The sequence below is a fragment of the Centruroides vittatus genome, unplaced genomic scaffold, assembly GCF_030686945.1.
Source record: "Centruroides vittatus isolate TY-2023 unplaced genomic scaffold, ASM3068694v2 contig_2061, whole genome shotgun sequence".
Lineage (NCBI taxonomy): Eukaryota > Metazoa > Arthropoda > Arachnida > Scorpiones > Buthidae > Centruroides > Centruroides vittatus.
The window spans coordinates 41,510-57,285 of record NW_027121278.1 but is presented as its reverse complement, the minus strand read 5'-3'; the positions used below and the strand labels follow the sequence as shown (position 1 = coordinate 57,285).

General features: G+C 24.4%; 1 protein-coding gene across 2 annotated transcripts in view; it reads right to left on the bottom strand.

Moving 5' to 3' along the window:
* Positions 1-15,177, bottom strand: part of LOC136970610 (homeobox protein Hox-A3a-like) — a 96,061-nt gene extending 80,884 nt beyond the window's left edge. For both annotated transcript variants that reach the window (XM_067265056.1, XM_067265057.1), the window contains exon 1: positions 15,118-15,177. The gene's annotated coding sequence lies outside the window, so the exon portion shown is untranslated. The remainder of the gene's footprint in view (positions 1-15,117) is intronic.
* Between the last annotated feature and the right edge of the window lie 599 nt (positions 15,178-15,776).

The window sequence follows — 15,776 nt, the reverse complement described above, 5'->3', positions numbered from 1 at the left end:
AATAAATTTTGATAGTTAACATTTGAGGATTTAAAGGAGTTTTTGAATTACTTCTCGTGATGTTACGATTCATAACGTCTAATAAGCCATTTTTGAAATTTACAATTAATATAGATTTTGCATTAATTTTAATTATTATGTATTCAACAAAGTGACATTTATCGAACTGACTTTAAGACGTTTAAACGCGGAGAGAATTGAGGCATTTTCCACTTCGATTTCATTTAAATTCAATTAGAAGAAGGGGGAATCAACTTCTTTATCGAAGTATTTTTCCAATGAATAACTAATCAAATCGCTTGATCTCGTATTATTGTTAAGGTGGCTATCAGAGGTGCGATATCCCTCATCAAATTCGCCAATGGGATGTGTATGATAGCCGCATTAAAACTTTAAGGATTAACGAAACGGCGAATCTGCTAGGCGATTGTGGCTCTTTGAAGAGACGGTGTAATCTTTCCCCTCTCCATACTCCAGAAGCTTATTGTAATCCCAGTCTGGATATTTTGGAAAATTATCGATTAGTGAAGCAGAGAGAATGATTAAAGAGTGGAGCTGGCCGTAACCGATGTGCGAAGTGGCAGGAAACATGTGGCCTTTCAGACAACCATCTACTGGTCATACATCTTTCTTTCCCCCAACTCATTCCGTTTCCCCGTCTACCAAGACGACTATAAGGTCTTTCGTTTTATGCTGCTAACTAGATCTGTGAAATTGCCGTTTTGGTTTCGTATAAATTTCGCTTTGGGAGATTAATGCGTTTAAGATATCGGTTAACAGCCATAGAAGAGGATGATGTCTTTTTTGACGTCAATGATTTTTCGATATCATGCAATAAAGATGAATCTTTCTATCGAATGACGTTTTGTCGAAGTTTAAACACTCTAAAATTATCTTTTCATAGAAGTATCAAACAATAACATTGGATAAAAGTATCGGTAAACCTTATAATTATCCCACTAAAATTTTTGTTAAAGTAAGACAAACCGAATTCTACAATTTTTACTTTCGAAAAATGAACCGGCACAAAGTATCGAGTGTTATTATGAAACCATCTTTTGTTTAATAAAAATCAATAAAAATCAAATTTAGACTTCGATCTGTCATTCCTCTCCTTGCTCAATAATTTTTTATTGTATAAGGTCATATAACTTTTTGAAATTTATACTTAAAACAATTATTTAATTACTATTATTGGCATTTTTTTTTGTTTTTAAAAACGTAAATTCTTTATAATAAGAAGTTTGCTCTTAAAACTTCTATTAAATGTAGCCACAGTTTTTTAAAAAACCGTTTATCCAAGTTTCTGCGTTAATAAAACTAGTGTGTTTTATATTTTAATTCGATTATTTTATATAATTTGAAGCACTTGAATGTAAAATAAATATCTGAAATGACATCTTTCATAAACTAACTTTGACATAAGCCCTATGGAAAAATTATATACACTATTAAAAAATATTTAAAATATTTTACATAAAAATAATATAATATAATATATATTTTTATTGTTTACTTGATTACATTTTCTTATTCTTTATTAAATTATTGTTATTATCCTAAGTTTACAGATGAATAAAACCATGTAGTAAACAAACGAATAAAAACATTGCCCTTTTATAAATTTAATATAATTAAAATAAATGTTTTCCTTTATATAAATATAAATTACTCTTATTTTAGAAAATGTATATAGTATACAAAGAATTTAAATAAAATAAAAGTAGGATAATAACAGTTAAATGTCAGATTTATTCATAACTCTTAAATGGGAGAAAATTATATAAAAAGTAATATTACAGTATTATTTTTTAATATTAAATACAAAAAATTATTTAGATTTCAATTTATGTATAATATATAAATGCTTCACATTTAAATTATCGTAGTTAATTATACAAATAACACTACTTTCAAGAAAATTATTAATACTGTGATCATAAATTATGTTTTGTCTTATTATTATTTTTTAAAATCTTGATAATTTACAGTTTTAAGCTTCGTTTTATTACATCTTATCAAATATAGTGTATATTATGATATATTTAATAATAATTGTCATATTATTTCAAACTTAAGATTCATGTTTTTATGTATTTTCTAAACTTAAAGTCGGTCCATTCTTCTCATTTTTCAAAAGTCTGTATTTTTTGAAAACTTTATAATATTCCTTGTTTATTTTCATATTTATTATTAATCGTATTTTACAGTATTAACTTTTTTTCATTTTTAATTCTAAATATAATCAAATTTTTTCTGAAAATTCCGTTTTAAAAGTCGAAATTCGTCTTAAATGCGAAGCAATACAATAAAAAGGAAATGTAAAATGTTTAAGAAATTTAATAGTTATTATATATAATTTATAATAAATTATACATTTCATTATTTAATATGTAGAAACAGTAAAAATACGGTAATAAATAACAGCAGTATTTCGAGATATTTGAACGAATTTTCATTAAATTTTATATTGTAATTTCCTAAGAATTAAATGTAAAAATTATTAACTTTCTTACTTTCTTTTCATAATTACAACTATTATTTTTTTTAATTCATATTTTAATTTTCATTCTAAACATTACAGTTTAATTAAGTTTATAATTATTTTTAAACCAAATGAGATTTTATATTAAACGTATTAATATTATCTGAACCCAAAACAATAATAATCAAATGTATTAATAAAAATAATATTTCTAATTGATTTTAATGTTAAATTAATTTTTAGAATACATTGTTTATCTTTTCATAACAATATCACAATATATTTTACATTTAATATCACAGATATTTTAACAAATACATCACTTAAAATATGGGCATAGAAGTCGATATTTATGAAGCGATCTCATTTATAATTTTTTAATTAATTTAAAATTAATTTTTAATGTGAAAACTATATATAAATGACACATTTATTTTTTTTAAATTTAATCTTTTAAAACATATGAATAATTTGAATTTAAAGTAATAAATTAAAATAAATAAAATGGTTCGTATTTAAATATTTTAAATGTTTTGCTATTATTAAAATTTTCCATTTAAAATAAAGACAAAATACGTTATAACGAAAACAATTTGTAGATAGCTCTAGAGTTCTCCCATTGCTTAAAGTCTCTCTCTATATTTAACCACATAGTGTAACTCAGCCTATTTATTATTTAAATTGCTTAATTTAATGACATAGGACCTAAATTATATGAGAATTAGAGATATATTCCATTCAACTATGTAGTCTAACTTAGCGTGTGGGCTATGGAGAAGCGAATCATTACCAACCAAAGTCGCTTGTTGTGGGAAGAATGGTATGCGTTTGCCTGCTTTAACTCATCACAGGCCTTATTGCTTTCGATAAGCGCAATATGAGTTAATTTTCCATTTATATTCTGCAGGTTACATTAAAATAAAAGTTTTATATGCTGCAGACATAATTGTTTTTAACTGTATACATATATATAGTATTATATAATTATAATATATATATATTAAATTGTATTATATAATTAAGTTTTTAACCGATTTCGATTCATTTAACGTATATAGTTATATTTTAATATATATCTAACATTTAACTACACATTCCATGCAGTGGTGTAACTAAGATTTTGCACCTAGGGATGATCTGGAAGGATGATGTATGGAAGGAGGATACTGTGCAATCATAATGAAAAAAAATTAAACGTACAGTACAGTACAGTACTGTTCAATACCATAAAGTTCCGTTTACTTATAAACAATTTTTTATAATTTGTTTTTTTAGTATAAATTTTATTCCTAAAAACCTCTGGAGGGATCTAACCCCATAAGTACTGTACAGTACACCACAGATTCCACGTATCTAACATGCTTATAATCTTTTATTTTAATAATTTCTATTGATGGAAGTAAATGATTTATAGCTTATAACAATGACTTTTTTAATAAGAATCTACAAGTGTTTTAGAATCTATGACTTAAAAATACATTAATTTAAACAGAAAAATAAAAAAAATATACACTCTTTAATCACTTTAAATAGTTTTCTGTTTATTCACGAAACTATGTTATAATTTTTTTAAAGTTAAAAAATAGTTTCTATCTGATAAGTTTATCGAAAAATGTTTCATCGATTAGCTATTATAACGTTTTTTAATGAAGAAAAAGAGAAAATACGTAGGCGTATATTTAGCATTTTGTTTTCTGTATGTTAGAATTATTGAATAAGTTTTACGGTTGTTTGCGATATCATTAATTTAGGATAATATCGAAGAAAAAAAAAGAACTTTAAAACTTTTTGGTCGAACGAAATTTATTGTAAACAATATTAAAATCAATAAATTTCTATTATACGTGTTAATTAATCAAGGGAAAATAAGCATAGATTCCTCAGCTAGATGGCACTTTATCATATTGGAAGAATTTAAATCGTTTTTGAAAACCATATTGTCGCGTGCATCAAGTCATTTCACCAACACGATATAATTCAATTGTATTTTCCATTTCAAAGCAAATCCATATCCTTTGCCTTCAGCTTTTCACCTTTAACAGTTGGTAACGTGTTAGGTATCTTAAGTTCATTGAAACAGAATGACCTTAACTTTGTTATTTAATTAGAAACGTTGTTATGTCAGAAAAGAAACAAAAATCTCCGCAGAACGTGAAAAATAAAAAAAAAATTAAAAAATTCTCGATAATTCTAAAAATTGTATCTATTTTTAATAAATTTTAAAACAAGAGAAACTCCTCATTGTTAACATTTATTCGATTTCTGTTTCAGTTTTTAAAATGTAAAAAGTAAAATTTGACTAAGTTAAACAGAAAATTAATATTTTTGTTAGCTCTTTTTTTTCTATATTCGAATAATAGATAATGCTTCATAGTTCCCAAAATAGAAAATGAATAAATACATTTGATAATGCCATAGAAAAAAAAAGAAAAAATCTTTTTTTCGCTGGTAATCTGTTAGAATAGAATATACAGCTACATACAAGTTATTAGTTTAATTTTTTATTTGATTTTCTTTTTTATTTTGGTATGGACTTAACTATTATATAGAGTACCAAAAGTGGATAAAAAAAGAGGGAGGAATATGAAAAAGTTTAATCAAGTTATAAGCTTTAGCTTGCGTTAGAAGGAACTCATTTACTTAACCAACACAACTGTCGATATTTCCCAGAACTGTAGGACAGCATACTCAGCAATGCATCAAATCGTGCGTGTTCTCTGGAGGTGGCAACTTTCAGAAACTTTGTTGCGCGCATGCTTACTAAGGGGATTATTTTCCGCCTGTTCCCCTCCCGGACATCGCAAAAGGGTCCGCCTCCATCCCACAAGGAGAGGAGGGGTAACAGACACGTGCGATCTACTCCCATTAGCGTTCATTAATTCGACGCTAGAGACGCACTTACCGAGATGAAACCTTCCTCGCAGACAGAATGTCAGTGGCGCCGTCTGGCGACGATTGGACGAAGTAGGACGGTCATTGTTTTGCACTTAAAGAGTCGCGGTAAATGGAAGGCTTCTATTTTCGCTCTAAGTGAAAAAAATAAATTGTTTTTTTTTTAATTCTTTCGTTTCCTAAATCATTTTCCATCGGCTCTTTTTCAGATTAAACGTGAAATTTTTAGAAGAAATTAAATAGACCTAGAAAAACCTATGTTACATGTATTATTTTTTTGTTTTTCATTTTCGATTCCGTTCTCCGAATTATATATTCCTACTCCGAAAATGACTTATTGTTTGTTTAGTTTCTTTTTTTTTATATATATATATATTTAATTCCATTTACCTACCGAAGTGAATAACCGTGATACATTTGATCTATTATTCGCTGTTTGTTTTATTTCAGAAAATTCACTAATCAAACACGCTCTATTATAATTATTACATTGTTTTATTACTCCAAAAGTAATTAAAAATTTAATTTTAAATAGAATTATTATTAATATTTATATATATATAAAACACAAGTCTTCCGAAATATTAGATTCGTAGAATCAGTTTAATACTGTTATGATGCAAAATAAATGGTTTAAATTCAAAAACTTAAGAATCTTACAATGTCAGAAAATTAGCTTTATTACACTGAAGAGGAATATAAAAAATTATATAAATATATTTTACAATAAATAAGTTATGATCACGGAAAATATGCATTGAACCAAATATCTATTCAGCCTATTGAATTACTTGTAAAAAAAAAACAGACAAAAAGAAACAATACACTAAAGTCTTTGAAATTTACATAAATTTAATCATCATAAATACAAATTAATATTTAAATACAATTATGTTAATTATGTATTTCAGTATCAATAGTCGATAATTACCTCATCCTCACTAATTAATCTTATTATAAAATTATCCATAATAAATCTATATAAAACATTTATTTCAATAAAATATATAAATCAATTAACCTATTTTAATTTTTAAATTGCAAAAATGTCTATCTTAAATCATTGTTATCAATTTTTTTAAATTCATATCAATGTGAATTGAATATAGGTTATGACCTCGGAAGCGAATATTTTAATTTATAATGAGTGAATATACACTCCCAATTTTCAGAACTGAATAAAATTTTATTTTTTTCATAGAATATAAATAAAACAATGAGCATTTAATAGGAAATTTATGCACTTAATGTTAATTAATATGTTGACTTCATCATCAATGCACGAAGAGTATGACATGATTATCCTAAATTTAAAAAAATAATAATTTTAAATTCTTTCATATTCTTGTATGGTATATTTCTAAATCTACACATAGGATTCAAATAATATAAAACATGCATTATCTGTTAAGATATGAATGTCCCAATTAGATTAAAGACTGTAGATATAAAAAAACTTTTATCAAAATTAATTTAGATATATAGGCTAATAAATTAAAGTTTAAAACGTAATATAAATAAAATAGCTTGTTATTTAATATAATTTATTAGGATTTAAATAAAAATAATTTAATATGCTGACAGGATTATTTAAAAACAATTTTATTCGTCTTAGACCTGCATTTATTATTGTTATATGTATATATCATATAGCCATTATCAATAAAATATTAAAAAATAAACACATGATAATTTAAATAATTCACTACATTTATGTTTAATTTTTTTAAATTTTATTCTAAAAATTGATATTTTTCTTAAAAAAGAAGAAATTAAATTTTGTAAATTTTGAAAGTTAATCACAATTAAAATAGTTTAAACCACAAAATTTAAGCTGTTGTAATAAAGATTAAAGTAACTAAAAACTAAATTATTATGGAAAGACAATGTTTTTGTTTTATAAATTATAGAAAAATTCGCATTTTCGTTAAATTCATTTCGGTAACTTTATATGATAATGAAAAAAAAAGAAAGAATTGTTCGGAAGCCATTTGTTACAAAAGAAGACAAGCGTTAGGAATGGAAATAGTGGAATCTTTATTCTCAGCAATAGTTCTGTATAGTTTTCTTAAATAGACTGATGAATCATTGGTTACATCAGGAACTCTTTCATACTAAGAATCAACAAGAGACTCTTTGGGTGACTGATGTATCAAAAAATGACAGATGCGAATACTTTTGAAAAACATCTATGTTTTCCTGAAATAGCTAAAGAGTTTTCATTCAATCAAAAAAAAGTAAATTAATCTAAGTAAAAAATTTACTTGAGAGAATATTTTTGCAAAATTAAAAATAGAAGTACTTTTTCAATATCGCATAAAAACACTTTAAACTTAACCTATCAGCGAAAAGGTTATATGCAGTAAAAGTTTACTATAAATTATTTTAAAAATTAATAAGAAACCTTTAACTACTAAATTCAATTTAATAAAACTAACATTAAGCCTGAAAATATATTATATTACAAAATATTAAAAAAGTAATGTGCATATATTTAAAAAAAAAAATTCATATTTTGCACTTAAAATTAGAATGATAATTTTTGGGTTAAGAATTTAGAGTTCGATCTGCATAATCTGCAGGTTTTTTTTTTTCTTTTTTTCAAAACACGAATTGCCTAAAAATAAGTGGGTACCCAGTGCAATTAACAGTAACCACACCAAAGATAAATTTACCACACCCAATAGGGGTTATCCCAATAAGGGGGACCCGCACTGAAACTTCACTTGTTAATTAGAGTAGCCTATCTAATATATATGAAGTTTTCTGATCATGTAAGATGATTATGAAAGTTTTTAAATTCTTAATAAGTTATTATTATGCGTGTAAAGAAAATAGATTTATCTTAAATAAATAAATCTGAATTATAGGCTATGAGACAGCGCATTTATATACAATGAAGAATATTATAGTTAGTTTTCTATTGGATACGAGTAAAACTTTAATATTTAGTTTGTTAGAGAATTTATACAGTCTTAAATTAACAGAATATACAGAAAGATATTTAGAATTCTTTCGTATTTCTTCGTAATTAATAAATTAATTGATTAATATAGGAAAAATTTAAATTCAACAAATATAAATGTAATATAACAAGTGAAATATAACATTTTAAATAGGTTAAACACCGAATTTATAAAAAAGATTATTGAAATAGTTACTAACTTACCTTTTTATTTTGTAATTTAATATGATTTTTAATATCTTAATGGATTTAAAATAATTTCATATAATTTTGATACTTTAATAAATTATAATATAATTATTAATATTTAAATAAGGTTACTTTAGTTAAATATTAAAGGAAAAATATCCCGCGAAATATGTAGAATTAATAGGCCTATGTTTAATAATTTATAAGTTTGAAAATATACAGGTTAGATTTTATAAAAATAAACTTTAATGATTTTATAATATTTAGATCTCTCCGATGTAATGTTCATTATTTTCCAGAAATAATAGTTAATAATCTATCTAAAATTATTTTTTTTATTTCAAAATTCCTTCGCCTTCTTACTAATGTAATCTATAGGATTTAGATTGTATTGTGTACTGTATATTGACTATATGAAGTTACTCTCATAATGAGAGAACTTCATTCATAAACTTCATTATAATTCATCTTCCTACCAAATTCTGCAAAGTTACTATTCACTTATTAGTGTCTGAAATATTTAATGAGAATATTAAATGACCGCAATATTCGTTAATTAATATTATATTAGTCTTTATATTTTAATAGTATAAATAATCACCTAGCATTATAATAACATTTTTCAAAAATTAAAAAGGTATATTTAAAGAATCTTAAATTAATATTTATCTTTATAAGATTTTAATCTTTTAAGTGAATACTAAATAAAGATAAAGGATTTTTAATCGTTTATACTATAAAATGTTATATATTTTTCAAGTTTTCGAGATTTTTCATTTTTTTGATGTAACATTGATAGCAAAAATATTAAGTTTATTGGGAACCATGCTATTAGCCTACTGTAAAAGCTTTGAATAACCTGGAAGTTATTTGCTACCGTTAGACATAATCAATCGATCTTACTGTAAATATAGTGTAAAATGCAAAATTAGAACTTCAATTAAATAGTTTTGCATATGTTATTTAAAAAGAAAATTTCCTACAAATCTAAGTTTATAGCAGACCTAAAGAAAGAAGTAAAAGACTTACATTTGAACTTTGAATAATTCTATCCTGATTGAAATAAAATTAAAGGAATGAACAACTTACGTTAAAAAATTTAAATTAAAATATATTATAAAAATTAAGCTTTTACCGCGTCAGAAATGGTGTCATGTATTCAGTAAATGATCAACATTTTCTAACACGAAGCAAATCATCACTTCAGTAGATAATCAAAAAGTACTTCAAGATAAATCCAAAATATTTACAAAAGAACTGATGGAAACTTATTTGAGTTTTACACTATATAGACGAAACTAAGAAAAGTTTCGTCTATTGTAGTCGGTGTGGCATTTCTCTTACCTAGATCAAAGACATTTATGAAAGATGGAAAGAGCAATTGTAACAGTCACCTGTCTTTTGATAATCTAGCAATATTTCTTTATCGTGAAAAGTACTCGAGAGTACAGAAAATGTTTAAATTGAAGTGTCGTTGTGAAAGGAGAAAAACGAAGTTTAAAAGTCACAAAGACATAAAGTGAGCTGAGAGACAAGGCAGAGTGGAATAAAAGAATGAAAAGATCCTGTGAGGCACGTGGGCGCCGTGTATCAAGCCATCCTTTCGGCGGGCAACAAAGGGATGTCGGCGCATCGAAGCCGGCGTCATTAATCTTGGCCACCGTGTAAGACAAATCACACAACATCGTAGAAACTACAGCAACTTAACCTTTCACCTCTCTCGGATAAAGTAAGCATTAACGGGAAACTAAGGAGGGGAAAAAAATAAGTAATAGATAACGAGTAATTTTTTTGTCTCTATAAGTCGCTTTTCTTTCTTCATACTCCAGCTGTTGCCCTTTGTCTCTTTGTGACGTCATGCAGTTTCCGTGACGTAACGGTCGTGTGACGTAACTATATCTATGGTGTGTTTGTTATGAGACATTAACAAATGTTGAATGTTAAAATTCATTAAGTTTCTAGGAAATTTGAGATAGATAAATAATGAATAAACTCTGTATTCTCCTTCGCAAATTTGCATTTATTCATTTTCCAGTATTAATGCGCTTTATGTAACGAAAATTAAGTGTAGAAAATTGACTTAAGAATTGTTCTGAAGTCTTAACTAATCTTATGAACTAAAATCGTTTCGGTGGATTATTTATTGTTCATTTTCTATAAAGATATCATTTAAAAAATATGAAATCCCTCTGATGAATATCTACTTGATTAGAAAAATATAACAAGAAATAATTAAAATATTAAATTTTGACATATTTTTTTCTCAGAGATTAAATCTAATAGATTTAATAATGAATTGAAACATAGATAAGTTACTTAAATAATAAATCACATTCACTACTAAAAATCAACATTAATCTAACAAAATAAATAAGAAAAATAAGCCATAAAACTACAACAAATCGTATCATGTTTAGAAAGTTAAGCACCTTTTAACCTTATTCAAACATTTATAAATCTTCTTAAGCTTATTCTGATTTAAAATTTATCTACCTGAAACACGAGTTGAAGATATAATCTCGGAAGTTAAGGAATAATAAATATTTGCAAAACCAAGGTTGCTCCTATGAAAATTTGTTGTAGTATATCCCCGATCTACTTGTTTACTTCAATCTCAATAAAGCAATTTTCGAACTTTCAAACAGAATAAACATCGGAATTGTTTTAGCACATTGAAATTCGATCTTAGAAACTGTTTTACTTTCTCAACATGTTTACACATTGAGAAACTAGAAGTTAAACAAACAACAAAGGAGAGAAATTCCCTTTCAGACTCGAAAACACGACCATAAATCAAGTGTGCAAATAGTTGCCTGAACTCCCACTCTCTGGTAGTCAACATCAACTTTCTTAGCTAAACTATCCAAAGAAGGTCCATTCTTCTTTTGAATATTTTAAAATTTTTCTTAAATTTCAAATACTAAATCGTAATATGAATTAATGAATTAATTATAATTTATTTAGCACTTGCTTAATTTATTTTTAAACACAAGCCATTTTTCTCAAACAATTCTAATATAAATTAATTAAAGTAGAAAACAGCATTATACTTTAAGCCTCGTATTTTAAATTAACATTATGTTATCGTCGTTCTGGATAATTTATTTATTTTTATACATTTATTAAATAAATTCCTACGATTCGGCCCATTGGATTCTTTACTACAGGCACAGGAATTTTTTACTTTTTTTTTTCTGTAATATATTCTGCAAATTTTGCGGAATATATTATAGAAAAATTCAGTTTAATAGTACAATTCTGCAAGGTTTTAAAAATTAGTTAAGTTCATAAACAATAATAGGCCTATTAAATTATTTGTTCAACCTAAATTATATAAATTGAAATATTAAAACATTACAATTAATTCAATATATGATACATGTTAAGCCTGAAAAACTGAAATAAATATTAATAACTTATTTTGAGTTTTTTTCTATCGATTTAATAGGCCTACGTTTACTATCAGAACTAATTCTATATATAAATAAATATATATATATATATATATTTTTTTTAATTGATAATGAAATTTAAAAATAAATATGACTATACTGCATTAAATCGATATGTAGTAGGTATTCAATTATAATTTCCGAGTAATACCATGTTATATTAAGGTTAATAGTAAAAAAAGCCTAGAATTTGCTTAAATATTTCATTGATTAATTCAAACAAGAAGATTTGGTATTCTTGAAAGTATATTACAAGTACAGTACTGTAGCTTGTGCAAAAAACTTAATAATATTCTACACTGTGAAATAGAATATGAAAACCAACAAATGATATAAATCAAAATTATAATCCTTGTTAATTTTCAAAATAATTGCAAACAATTTTTGTAAATAATATATTATCATTGAATTTTATAAATATATTTCCTAGTATAAGTTTAAATTTTAAGAAAACACGAACGTAGATTTTGAATGAAAAACATGAATTAATCACTTAAAAAAATTCATTTATTTATTGTTAACTAAATATCTATATTTAAGGGGAAAAATTAATTTAATCTGCTTTTTCTATATAAAATTAATAAAGAAATATTTTAAAATAATTGTTCATTAAGTAAGTATTTAAATATTATGTCTATGTAGACCTTTGAGAAGTTCCAAACTAAGTTTATCACCTTTTGTTTTTCATTTCTCTCAATTTTTATTCTTTAATTAAATGATCTTGCTCGATTCCTAAGGAGAAAATGAATCGTTAATCGAAACATTTTCTAAATTTCATTTAGAAATACATCGCAAGAACATTTATTTTAATAATATAAATATGACATTAAACGATTGGCTTCAGGATTTATAAAAGAAAACAAGCAGCTTCAGTTAGGCCTATTTATTAATAAAGTATTAAATACAGAAACTGTTTAGTTCATATTAAAACTATGAATTGGTAGAATAAATAAATCTTATAGTCTATTAGTGAAACTTCTAAACAACGGCCACCGGTGGAAACATAAAAAAATGGCCGTGGAAGTTATTAGAGGTTCGACTATATAAGTCTAATTAAAGTAGTTTCTATTTTTTTAGGCTTACACGTTTACAAACCTAACACTTAATAATAATTAATTATATTCTGTTAATTAAATTTTTTAAGAGTTAACTTTAATTTTTATTAGCTCAAATATTTCTTTTATAGCAATCAAAATGTTGAATAGATCTTCAATGTGGACTTATGTTGATTTAAGTACTAAATACGAGTATTTGAGAGACTAAATACATTCAGTTTTGTTTGTACAATTAAACTGAAAGTTTTAAATCACTTTTTAAAGAAATAATAATGAATATAATTAAAATCAATAATATAAAATGCCGTATATTTTGGTTAAAGGGTCTACGCAATAATTCTTACATTATAAAATTACATAAAGACGTAAACTATTAAGATATTAGAAATTCGGTCCGTATTTACCTTTACAAGCGTAATACAAGTTCTTATTATTGTAATTATAATAAATATTTAAAATTCCAACTATAGGATAAAAGCAATGCTGATTCAACTTTTAACAGTTTAATAAATTTTCCTGAATTATTGTTGTCATAAGCATTTATATAAGAATTATTATATGCAATGTAGTAATTCGACAACTAAATATTAACTTATAGACTATATCTATTTTATGTAGTACAAATTAAATAATAATCTTACTTGATTCATTTTGGCTTTTATCAAAATATAATTTAAGTGTTCTAATGAGTAAAATAGTTTTGTTTTAAGCCATAAACTTCATTTTAAATGTTATGTAGATCAGTATATTAAGATGAAACCTGTTTTATAAAATGTAATAACATATAAGAAAGTATTTCGCTATAATGACTAGACCTTAATTAATTACTCAATAATCAATATATATTCATAAGTTCCAATTCCCAATTTAAGACAATATTTATCTCATTCTGCTTAAGTTTAATTTTACTTATTAAGTAGGTTATATTTTGCTATGTAATTTATCTTACATTAGAACCGAGCAACATAACCTTGACTATATGCAATTTAAGTTATAAGATATCGCAAATCAATAATGTAAATCCAATAGGTTTTCAAATTGATTTTTTAAATTATCTTATGTCTATCTAAAAATGCATATGTGAATTTGTGAAATAATCACAAGACTGATTTGTTAATAAATAAATACACAAATAAATATATACACAATGGTTCTTATATGGTTTTTGTAGAATAACAGATAATCATTCTTACAAATAAAGTCTAATTTATACTCAAAACTATAAGATTTAAGTTTAAATCTAGTTAATTATAAGAGTTTTAAATTTGTTACATAGACTATATATAAATATATAGGCTTACTCATTAAAAATAAGCTAGATAACTACTTACTTTAAGAACCGAATACGCATCCTTTGTGGTTTTCAGAATGTTTTAATCTTATTGGTCATAAAATATGATCACCCTTCGATGAAATTTTTAAATTTACTCTTGAATATATTCGTAAAATAATTAAGTTTTAATAATCTGTCTTTATTTACGTAAATATGTGATCTATACAATACGGTTTAAGATTTGCATGTGTGTGATTCTGTACGTTAAGATAATGTAGGGAATTAGATGCTGTGCATGCTAATAAAATATTAAATAGATCGGCAAAAATTACGCTGATTAAAATTCAAGTTATCAATAATATATTTTCTACCAAATGTCTGAGGAAAAGAAAATGTAACCAGTTTTCTGGGTTTCATTAAGTCAGAATATTGACAAGACATTTTAGAGAAAATAATAATAATAATAATTAAATGTGCTAATCTTGATAATACAAAAAAAAAGCACATAAAATTAAATTTAAAAATATTTAATTCAAAATTCTAATTGTAACATGCAATGGTTCTTATATGGTTCGTGCTACAAATATAATTAAAAGTATAATATTGAAGTTTAAATCTAATATACAGGTACTGTACAATAATATTTAAAAAGTTTTAATATTCGTTTATCTTAATAATAAATTTTAAAATATATCCTATAGAAAATACTCGTTTGAATGAAACTATAGAAAATTCATTTATAGCATTTAAATTTTTCTAACAGAAACCGTGAAAACTAATAAAACTTATAAATTAATCAAACTTACTTGGAAATAAATTTTGTTCACATATAATTAAATTGTTTTCAAAATTGACGATCATTTTGCTAGAATATAAATAATGCGTTTATATTAGCCTAAATAAAATTTAATAATATAAAGTATAAATATATTTTTATCTATTTAAAAATAAGGCTAATATTATCTTATTTATGACGATTCTTAAACAATAAAAAATTTCTAAAATTTAATTTACTGATTGATTTCTTTTCGAAGATTTCGTTTGTTTATTTTTTAAAACTGTACATTTAATTATTTATTTTTAACTTTTATCAGACAATTGGTAAACCTATAAAAACTTAAACTGTCATTGGGTTTCTTTCAATTGCAATTTCATTACTATATCATAATGGTCATTGAAACTATTACTTTCTAAAGTTTAAAAAAATTTCTTTTGTTTCTCTTTAAATCATTAAAAAGATAGGTTAAAAAAAGAATCTTTAAGAAATAATTTTTAAGTTTTTGTTAAATGACTCAAAAATTAATTAGAAATAAAACTTATCTTTGCAATGGAGAATTAACTGTTTAGAAAATTAGAAATAAAGATAGGTTAGGTTATAGCCTTATATTGGTCATTTAGACTAAACACAGACGTTTAATTTAAAATATATTTATATAAGTAATATTGATCTGTATGAAATTATAGG